At 39.3% G+C, this 11,693-nt stretch overlaps 1 pseudogene; it reads right to left on the bottom strand.

Moving 5' to 3' along the window:
* Positions 1 to 5,360: 5,360 nt before the first annotated feature.
* LOC137224272 (DNA polymerase eta pseudogene) overlaps positions 5,361 to 11,693 on the bottom strand; it is a 79,942-nt pseudogene continuing 73,609 nt past the window's right edge.

Genomic DNA, 11,693 nt, shown 5'->3' with positions numbered 1-11,693 from the left:
CAAGCATCTCTTTATTTGGAGGAAAGGAATAGGGGTTGGTCTAAAGAGGGGAGGAAATGGAGAACTGTGTGTGTGTAGGGGTGGGAAGAGGAAATTGTTGGGGGAGTTAATTCATTCAGGTGTAGCCCTAAGACAAATACCATGAAATGGTTAACGACAAACTGCCAGAGTGGTGTAGCCCAGAATATGAGTTTGATAGTAGAAAACCTGGGTCAGGTGACTTACTCCAGGTGTGGAGAAGTGTTTCAGGGAGAGCCTAACCAGGAAGCTCTCCTCCTGTTCTGAACCAGGGGAAACAACCTGTGAGATGGCTCTTAAACCAATTAGTGCCAATAAGGTGCTGGAGGCACTAAGAAGGAATTTCTAAACTAATGTGGAATTCAGATAGCGCTCACTCCCTTATAAGATAGGCTCAAGGATGTACCATACAACATGGGGAATATAGCCAATATATTGTAATAACTGTAAGTGAAAAGTAACTTTAAAAAATTATATAAAAATTAATAAATACACGAAAATAAAGAAGAAATCCCCAAACAAATAGCAGTCACTCCCTTAAATAGTTTTCAAAACATTTTTGGATTAGGTTTAAGACACTTCAAGTGATTTGTACACATAGGCAACACATAGGTATTTTGTCCATTTTTTTCCAATCAGAATTAATTCTCTTTGCTTAAAGGATGCATGTCATCAGAATAAAATTCTTTTTTTTTTCTAACTTTTGACTGTATCATCTAATTCCCAGGGTGATATAAAACTTCTTAAGAGGTTAATGTTAATTACAGATTTCAATTTTTTTAAAAAAATTATTTATTTATTTTTGGCTGCGTTGGGTCTTCGTTGCTGTGTGTGGACTTTAGTTGCGGGGAGTGGGGGCTACTCTTTGTTGCAGTGCGGGGGCTTCCCTTGTTGCAGAGCACGGGCTCTAGGTGAGCGGAGTTCAGTAGTTGTGGCTTGCGGGCTCTAGAGCACAGGCTCAGTAGTTGTGGCGCACGGGCTTAGTTGCTCCGTGGCATGTGGCATCTTCTAAACCAGGGCTCGAACCCGTGTCCCCTGCATTGGCAGGCGGATTCTTAACCAATGCACCACCAGGGAAGTCTCCTGGATTTCAGTTTTAAACAAGTTTCTGAGTGAGAACCAGACAGACATGAAAGCTTACTTTCAAGTGAATTGTGTATTCATTTAAAGTCAAAAAAAAAAATAAAAACAAACCCTACTCCACCCCACCTAGTATGTGACTCCAGGTCACCACCCTTGGAACATTGTGTTTTTGAGCTTTTGACTGGATTTGCTTCTGAGGTTAAGAAAGTGTGTGGCAGATGTTGGGAGGCAGTTGGGGACAAGGGTGGGGTGCAGGGATGAAGGGGCTGCCAGATGTTGAGCGGGAGAGTGGAGTGTGAGCATAAAAGCCTGCCAGATGTCTGCAGTGCTGAGTGTCAGGGACCTGCTTTCCATGGTCTTTGGAAGATGATTTACATCCCTTCAGTAGGATCTCGTAAAGGTCTTACTCTTCCCCCAATAAATACTGAATCCAGGGCTCATGTAACTATTTTCTTCATGGTATCTTGCCTCAGATTATGTCTTTTTAAAAATCCAAGCTGAGGGTTATATGAATGAAAATACACAATCAACCAATATACTCATTTGTAAACAAAAGAGGGTTGGGGAGCTTTACATTTAAATCTGGTTTTCTGAATTATAAAGACAATCACCTTTTATTTTCTATTTATTTTATTTTTCCAATAAGGAATGATTTGCTTTTCTCTCTTCCCCACAATGAATTTAATAGATTTATTCATCAAGTTTTCTAAATTTAGACACCAAACTGATGTTTTTCTCCCACTGCTTAATTTTATTCTTAGCAGCACTTACATAAAGCCAGGCAGTGAAAGATATGGCAAAATTACTAACTTGCTGTGACCTGGAATGCACTGATAGAATAAAATAACAATAATGAAGATTGATGTACCAGAGAGACTTAATATCATGCACCCCTAATGAAATCTGTTTTATGCTTACAGTTTTTCCCCACAGTGCTTTTGGCTACATGTTTCTTGTGGTTTTTAGGGTTCTATATTTTCCTTGTGATGCCGGGAATAGGCTCAATTCTTAGGCTAATAGATGGATCACACAAAAGAAAATATGTGGACCTTACACTTCCCTTGGAGTTTGAAAACTTTACTGTTTTATAGGACTAGATTTGATTATAGCAGGTAAAATTTCTCACTCTGCTCTTGTTTGAAAGGCTTAGAAATAATGGTATTTGGGAAGCTGGAGCGTGAACCAAGAGACTGGGAAGACTGAAAGAGAAGCTACATTTGTCCCAGTGGCTTCTCAATCTTCAGAAAGCCAAGGCTTGTCATTTACCACAGACCACACTTAGCAGTGTTGATCACTGTTCCTCTAGATTGCACTGACATTCACGCATTCAGTAAATAATTACTGAGCACTTAGTAGGTGCCACACTGCTAAGTTCTGGGAATATGTGGTGAAAGAAGCCCTTTCCTTCTTGGACTCCCTGTGTACGGGGAAGACAGTCATTGAACAGATAAATGCTCAAGTAAGTATTCACAATGTGAGCAATGAGAGTATATAATAGTGGGGACTTCGGTAGATGCCATCAGATAACCGTGGAATCATGATCTGGCAATTTGGTCTCTCATCTAGGATCACCAGGCAGACTATCCACTTGGTTGGGTGAGTCAGATTTCGATGTGATGGTGTGCAAGCATTCTGTCAGGCTGTACTTTCTTCAGTACCACCAAGAAAACAAGAAAACTCTTTTAGCCAAGAAACTCTTTTAGCCCCAGATTCTTCCGGGGACAATTCCAGAGTTGGATCTGTCTTCACATCCAGGCCCTGTTTTGTTTTTTTTTTTTTAATAAGCTTTCAATTTTGGAAGAGTTTTAGATTTATAGAAAAGTTGTGAAGATAGTACAGAGAGTTCCCACATACTCCACACCCAATTTCTCATATTATGAACACTTTATATTAGTATGGTACATTTGTCACCATTAGTGAACCAATATTGATACATTACTATTGGCTGAAATTCATCTTTTTACTCACATTTCCTTAGTTTTTATCTAATGTTCTTTCTGCTCTAGAATCGCATCCAGGATACCACATCACGTTTATTTGTCATGTCTCCTTAGCTCTTTGGTCGTCACAGTTTTTCAGACTTCCCTTGTTTTTGATGACTTTGACAGTTTTGAAGAGTACCGTTCGGGCATTCTGTAGGATGCTCCACTAGTGGAATTTGTCTGAAGTTTTTCTTATGATTAGTTAGGGCTATGGGTTTTGGGGAGGAGGACTACAGAGGTAAAGTATCATTCTCATCACATCATATCAAGGGTACTTACTATCATCATGACATCACTGTTGATGCTGACCTTGATCACCTGGCTGAGGTGGTGTTTGTTTCTCCACTGTAAGGTTACTCATTTCTCCTTTTTCCATACTGTATACTTTGGAAGGAAGTTACCATGTGCAGTCTGCACTGAAGGATTGGGGAGTTATGCTCCACTTTTTGAGGGTGGAGTATCCACATAAATTATTTGGCAGTCTTCTGCATGGAAAATTTGTCTGTTCTCCCCCATTTATTTCTTTATTAAATCATTTATTTATGTCAGCTATGGACACATGGATTATTTATTTTATACTTTGGTTTATAACCCAATACTACTTTATTTTGTTGCTCCAATTGCTCTAGCTTTGGCCTTTGGAAGCTCTTTCAGTTGGCTCTTGTGCCCCTTAGACATACGCACATCATTGTGTATGTACGTATTTTCTTTTTGTAAGTTTTTGGAGTGCTTCATTACTTGCTGGCACTACAAATGCTCCAGGCTCATCTTGTATATTACCAGCTACAGTCCTAGACTCAGCCATTTCTCCAAGGAGCCCTGGTTTCTTTTACTGGAGAATGGTATTAGAAACTGACACCTGTCTGTGCCTCTGGTTTGTTTTGCACACTATAAATTACCTGTGAAATAGTGATTTAACAGAAATGTGGGGTGGAGAAGGAAGTCTGAACTTCAGAGACAGGCCTTATTTCCATTTCCTATATTTCCCATTTATTAACAGCAGAGTTCTGGGCAAATAATTTGGTCTCTCATGATCTCAATTTTCTCATCTATAAAATAGGCATAATATTACTGACCTTGCAGGGTTGTTGTGAGAATTAGAAAAAAAAAATATTTATAATGGGTCTGGCACACAGCATCTCTTCAAAAAGTCATTTATATGAAGTGGTAGGTCCATATGGGTGTCACCACCCTGGAGTTTGTCTGAACACCAAGGAAAATAAATGTTTATTTTTTTAAAATGGCATAAACAAAACCATATTATCCATGAAGGAAACTTAAAAAAGAGGATGTTTTACTTATAATTCTATTACCCTAACATATGTTCCCTTTTAGTCCTTGTCATTATGTACTTGTTTTAAAAATATTTTCATCACATTGCATATAACAAGAGAAATAATGTTTCACCATAGCATATACAGTAATAATAAAATAGCAGCACTGAGTGCTTGTCTTATACTCAACCTTTTACATGAATTATTACAATTTCCATTTTATAGTTGAGGTAACTGAGGCACAGAGGGGCTAAGTACCTTCCTAGAGGGCACTCACCAAGGAGAGGGGAAGACAGGGTTTGAACTGAGGTCTGTCTGATGCCAGAGCTTGAAATGCTTAATTATTGTTATATTTTCTCTTTAATGCAGACACACACGCACACAGTCACATATACACACACATATGTATGTATTCATTTCTTTATGCAACACATACTGAGCATCTACCATGCTAAAGGCAATGAATGATGTTGGTAGTAAAAAATGCATTGTTCATAGTCCCTGTTTTTAGAGGTTCTTAGGATTTTATAGGGGATATTGCACACAATGACTGCAATGCAATTCTATGTGTAATAAATACTATTTGAGCCATACAGATTTCAGTCTTTGGAAAAAGGAATGATTATATATGCCCAGTGACACCAGGGAGAGTTTGATGGAGGAGGTGACATTTGAACTGGGACTTTAAGGATGATGGGCCAGATTTAAATAGGTAGGTTTGTGGATAGTAAAGGTATTTCAGCCAAATGGGGTAGTAAAAATAAAGCTGCAGAGGCTTGTGGGAAATTAGATCACTGAACAGCAGTTATTCATCTCATTCCCCAAACTGCTTGGGGTGGAGCATCCTCCCTTACCCTCAGTGTCTTTGGTCTTGGCCTCGTGACTTTCTTAGGCCAATGGAAGTGACATCATGATACTTGTGAGTATAGGCCTTAAAATAGGCATGATAAGTTTCTGCCAGCCCTCTTGGAGCTTCTTCCTTTTGTCTCAAGAAGAGCATGTTTCAGGTAACAGTTACTCCTTCAGCCTGGGACCCAGTATGAAGGCACACGCAAGCAGACCTGAAAGTGACCTGGCCTGAATCCAACCGGGCCCAGATGAGCCCAGCTGAGATCACATAACCTTTGGCAGATATGCAGACCTGTGAGTGTAAAATAAATGTCAGTTGTTAGGAATCCCTGATATTTTGGGGTGTTTGTTATGCAGCATAATCTCAGCAAAGATGTGATTAAGACAGGCCAGAAAAGACAAATTAGAAGAGAAGGTAATTGTCCAGTTTGGCTGAAGAATATGCATGCATGCCTGTAAGAAGAATTTACACTTAAGATGAAAATAATGAGTAAAATGACTTGTAGTTTGTTGGATTTTGGCTGCCAAGATGATTTTATAGGTATCTTATGTAGGATTTATGAAAAAATCTACAAAGTTATGGACTTGGAATAAAAGCACAGACTGTCTTGGGTATTTTTCCTTCTCTCCCCACCACTTTTGTGCCCTTTGAGCACATACCAAGTGAACAATGGGGACATGGGTCTTTCCCCCAAGGACTTTATAATCAGTTTAATAAGCAAGATAGATATACAAATAGGAAATACAAGGGGAGTTTTTGTAAACAAGAAAGTAGCAGGATTTAAGGTAAAGAAGGACTCTGATACCATTCTAGCTTAATAACATAAAGGTTATATGCTAGCAAGAAGTTAATCACAACAGTATGAATGGGTATGATTCATTCATAAATATCCTCTCCTGAGGACAGTTAATTGCCACAGGTCCCCTACTCTTTCTACTTCTCCATCTTCCAAGTCCAGGAACATAAATGCAAATTGCTGATAATTGACAAGCTACCTGGATGCTTAGCCCAACGTAGAACCCTAGTGGGAGGAAATATAATGTTTCAAAAGCAAAATGAAAGAATAAAAATTGAGTGAGTGGGTGGCTCCATGGGAAAGGACCATAAGGGCATAGCTTTTTGGGAAAGACCTAGAGTGTAGAACTAAAACTAATGCTGGGGTAGGGGAATGGGTGGAATAGACTAGAGAGGCCTTTCTTTCATCTCCATCCATTTTGGACTCAGGTTGGAAAATGTCGCTCCAGCTTCACATTAAAGACTGTTTCCTCCTGGTTTTGTTGTTGTGTTTACTGTCAGTAAGTCCATTTGGTTATAAACTATGCCACCCCTGCCTCTTACTTGCAACTCATCTATATATTGTCATGTCTAAAGAGCTTGTCTCCTCTCAGCCTTCAGGACACGCCCTTGTATTACATGTCTCCTTTTATGAGACAAACTTATATCATTACCTTTCATCTAATGAATTCTGCACCATGGAGTAAATTTACAACCATAACTTTCCTCTGGCTTAAAGATGAGGGAAAATTTGTGTCTTTGGTACATCATTCTGGAGTGTTTCTAGCACTGCCTCAGCCTCCAGTGAATCAACCCTTACTTTTTCCAGGGTGGGCAGGAGAAATATAAGGTCCTCCAGCTGAGTTCTGACTAAGCACTGCCCCGATCCCCTCATTGGTGTGACCACAGGGACTGCAGCCATAAACAAGCTCCACAGGAGGTCTTGCCACTAAAGAACTATCAAACATATTTTACCAACATTTGTTGAACACTTGCTATTTGACATGCATTGTGGTAGGCATAGCAAGGGACAAAAAATGAATAAGACATGGTTTTCTCCCCCATGGGGGTTTATAATCAAGTGGAGAAATAGATAGGCACAGAAGCAACACAGGATGTGGGAAGCTGAGTGGAAGGACAAGTTTGAGCATGGGCCAAATACAGAACCACCCAGTCTGTAGGTTCCAAATTGGAACGTAGTATAACGGAAATCCTATTCTAGTCACATGGAAAGCCAGAAGAAGACCCAATGGAGGAGACTGATTTAAAACATTATCCTAGCAGGGTGGTCAAAGCTGAGGTACCCTATACTGGTCTGGGGAAAGAAGAATAGGCCCAACTGGATAAAAGGTCCTCTTTTTAAAACCCCATTTCAGCATCTTTTCTTCCTAACTTCCTATTTTTGTTTCACCTCCCAGAGGCACTGGCTAGAAGACTCCTAGAACATTCTTTGCCTGTGGGATAAAGATGGTATGATTTTACTGGGCCTCAGCTCAGAACCAAGTGGGTTTGTACTTTAAGCAACAAAACTCCTGCACTCACCATGAGCTAGTTTCCTTTTGGATTGAATAGAAGGGAAGGAGTTAGCACTCCATTCCACTATGTAGACGCTAAACTCCTTTCAGCTTCAGTGAGCTCTTATGTAGATCATCTTGGAGATCTGGTAGCAAAATACCACTTGCTAATAGTTCATTCATTTGTTTTTTAAAGTAGAACAGTCTTGCAAGACAGGCCTGGGAACTAGGCTTATAGGCTGGAAAAAAAGACAGGGATTCAGGCAGCAGCTGTTTTTAATGTGCTTAGAGACTACATATGTTCTAGGTAGAGAACACACTGCACTCAGTAAGATCGTAAAATATGCATGCGAGTGTGGTAAGAACATGACAGTAAAAATGGTGCTGCCAACACAATTGAAACACTTTGCTGCTAAACCATGTGGCTTCATGTCTCAGAACATGGCAGCAGGATATATAAACACACACACACACACACATAGTTGAGATTTCTTGTGTTCTAAGGCCACAATCCTCTACTTTCCCCACACGATTAATATATAACACTAATAGTATTGCTAATGGTACCCTCTAAACTCTGGGGGGAATGCAAGGCTCCCTCTGCCCCCAATCTATGGAATAGTTTAAGGACAACATAGTTAAGGACAAAATCCTCAGAAACGGCCAATTTGCCATACTAGCAAAGTTTTGAGAAGGGAGGGAAAATGGTGTCAAATGAGGTAGATGGACCTAGAGTCTGTCATACAGAGTGAAATAAATCAGAAAGAGAAAAACAAATACCGTATGCTAACACATATATATGGAATCTAAAAAAAAAAAGGTTCTGATGAACCTAGGAGCAGGAGAGGAATAAAGACACAGACGTAGAGAATGGACTTGAGGACACGGGGAGGGGGAAGGGTAAGCTGGGACAAAGTGAGAGAGTAGCACTGACATATATACACTACCAAATGTAAAATAGATAGCTAGTGGGAAGCAGCCGCATAGCACAGGGAGATCAGCTTGGTGCTTTGTGACCACCTAGAGGGGTGGGATAGGAAGTGTCGGAGGGAGACACAAGAGGGAGGAGATATGGGAATATATGTATATGTATAGCTGATTCACTTTGTTATAAAGCAGAAACTAACACACCATTGTAAAGCAATTATACTCCAATAAAGATGTTAAAAAAAATTAAAAACTAAATAAGTTAAGCAATCCTTTAAACTCTCATTCAGTGCACCTTAAAAAATTACTGTTTTTATTTTAATAAACTTTTAATTTTGAAATGGTTTTAGATTTATAGAGAAGCTGCAAAGATAGCACAGAGAGTTCCCTTGTACCCCTCAACCAGTTTCAGTTTTCCCTCATATTGCGATCTTACAGTATCATGGTACATTTGCCAAAAATAGAAGACCAAATTGGTAAATGACTGTTAACTTAACTCTAGACTTCATTTCACCAGTTTTTCCATTAATGTCTTTTTTTATTCCAGGATCCAATCAAGGATACTATATTCCATTTATTTGCCATGTTTCCTTAGTCTCCTCTGGTCTGTGACAGTTTCTCAGTCTTTCCTTGTTTTTCAGAACCTTGACAGTTTGAGGATTATTGGCTAGGTATTTTGTAGAATGTAAAAAAAAATGCTGTGCTTTAAAATGAGGCCTGATCCTCTCTTACTTGGGAGAAACTGCTTTCTGTCTTGGAAGGCCAGAGAAGAACCATGGTCGATTCTAGGGGAGAAAAGGCATAGAGGAGGACACTAGGCCTCCTCCCACTCTGGTCTTCTGCTCTGGGGATGAAGAGCACCTGAGGACGATGGGTGGTCCAGTATATTTGAGGGCAACTCCCGGAGTCAATGGTCTAACCCTGTACACATCAGAATCACTTGGGGAGCTTCTAAAAATACTCAGAACTCACACCAGACCAATTAAATCAGAATTTCTGGAGACGTGGTCCAGGCCTGGGTATTTTTTTTCTTTTTTTTTAAATTTTTATTGGGGTATAGTTGATTTACGATGTTGTGTTAGTTTCAGGTGTACAGCAAAGTGAATTTGTTATACATATATATATATCCACTCTTTTTTAGATCCTTTTCCCACATAGGCCATTACAGGGTACTGAGTAGAGTTCCCTGTGCTATACAGTAGATCCTTATTAGTTATCTATTTTATATATAGTAGTGTGTATGTATCAATTCCAGTCTTCCAATTTATCCCTCAACCCCCCTTATCCCCTGGTAACCATAAGTTTATTTTCTACATCTGTAACTCTATTTTTGCTTTGTAGATAAGTTCATTTTTAGCCTTTTTTTAGATTCCACATGTAAGCGATATCATATAATATTTGTCTTTGTCATGGACAATCTCTAGGTCCATCCATGTTGCTGAAAATGGCACTATTTCGTCCTTTTTTATGGCTGAGTAATATCCCATTGTATATATGTACCACATCTTCTTTATCCATTCCTCTGTTGATGGACATTTAGGTTGCTTTCATATCCTGGATACTGTAAACAGTGCTGCAATGAATATTGGGGTGCATGTATCTTTTTGAATTATGGTTTTCTCTGGATATATGCCCAAGAGTGGGATTGCTGGATCATATAGCAGCTCTATTTTTAGTTTTTTAAAGGAACCTCCATACTGCTCCCCACAGTGGCTGTACCAGTTTACATTACCACCAACAGTATAGGAGGGTTCCAGGCCTGGATATTTTTCAACAGCACACTAGGTGATTTTCTTTCTTCCTTCCTTCCTTTCTTTCCTTTCTTTTTTCATTTATTTTTTAATTAATTTATTTTTAAAAAATCTTTATTGGAGTATAATTGCTTTACAATGGTGTGTTAGTTTCTGCTTTATAACAAAGTGAACCAGCTATACATATACATATATCCCCATATCTCCTCCCTCTTGTGTCTCCCTGCCACCCTCCCTATCCACCCCTCTAGGGGGACACAAAGCACTGAGCTGATCTCCCTGTGCTATGTGACTGCTTCCCACTAGCTATCTATTTTACATTTGGTACTGTATATATGTCCATGCCATTCTCTCACTTCTTCCCAGCTTCCCTTTCCCCTCCCCGTGTCCTCAAGTCCATTCTCTACGTCTGTGTCTTTATTTCTGTCCTGCCCCTAGGTTCTTCAGAACCATTTTTTTTTCGTAGATTCCGTATATCTGTGTTAGCATACGGTATTTGTTTTTCTCTTTCTGACTTACTTCAGTCTGTATGACAGACTCTAGGTCCATCCATCTCCTACAAATAACTCAATTTCCTTCCTTTTTATGGCAGAGTAATATTCCATTGTATATATGTGCCACATCTTCTTTATCCATTCATCTGTTGATGAACACTTAGGTTGCTTCCATATCCTGGCTATTGTAAATAGAGCTGCAATGAACATTGTGGTACAGGACTCTTTTTGAATTATGGTTTTCTCAGGGTATATGCCCAGTAGTGGGATTGCTGGGTCGTATGGTAGTTCTATTTTTAGTTTTTTAAGGAACCTCCATACTGTTCTCCATAGTGGCTGTATCAATTTACATTCCCACCAACAGTGCAAGAGGGTTCCCTTTTCTCCACACCCTCTCTAGCATTTACTGTTTGTAGATTTTTTGATGATGGCCATTCTGACTGGTGTGAGGTGATACCTCATTGTGGTTTTGATTTGCATTTCTCTAATGGTTAGTGATGTTGAACATCCTTTCACGCGTTTGTTGGCAAGCTGTATATCTTCTTTGGAGAAATGTCTATTTAGGTCTTCTCCCCATTTTTGGATTGGGTTGTTTGTTTTATTGATTTTGTGCTGCATGAGCTGCTTGTATATTTTGGAGATTAATCCTTTGTCAGTTGCTTCATTTGCAAATATTTTCTCCCATTCTGAGGGTTGTCTTTTCATCTTATTTCTGGTTTCCTTTGCTGTGCAAAAGCTTTGAAGTTTCATTAGGTCCCATTTGTTTATTTTTGTTTTATTTCCAATTTTCTAGGAGGTGGGTCAGAAAGGATCTTGTTGTGATTTATGTCATGGAGTGTTCTGCCTATGTTTTCCTCTAAGAGTTTTATAGTGTCTGGCCTTACATTTAGGTCTTTAATCGAGTTTGAGTTTATTTTTGTGTATGGTGTTAGGGAGTGTTCTAATTTCATTCTTTTACATGTAGCTGTCCAGTTTTCCCAGCACCACTTATTGAAGGGGCTGTCTTTTCTCCATTGTATATTCTTG

Source organism: Pseudorca crassidens, chromosome 5 (genome assembly GCF_039906515.1).
Source record: "Pseudorca crassidens isolate mPseCra1 chromosome 5, mPseCra1.hap1, whole genome shotgun sequence".
NCBI classification, from domain to species: domain Eukaryota; kingdom Metazoa; phylum Chordata; class Mammalia; order Artiodactyla; family Delphinidae; genus Pseudorca; species Pseudorca crassidens.
The sequence above is the reverse complement of the archived record's forward strand: the minus strand, read 5'-3'. Positions and strand labels throughout refer to the sequence as shown.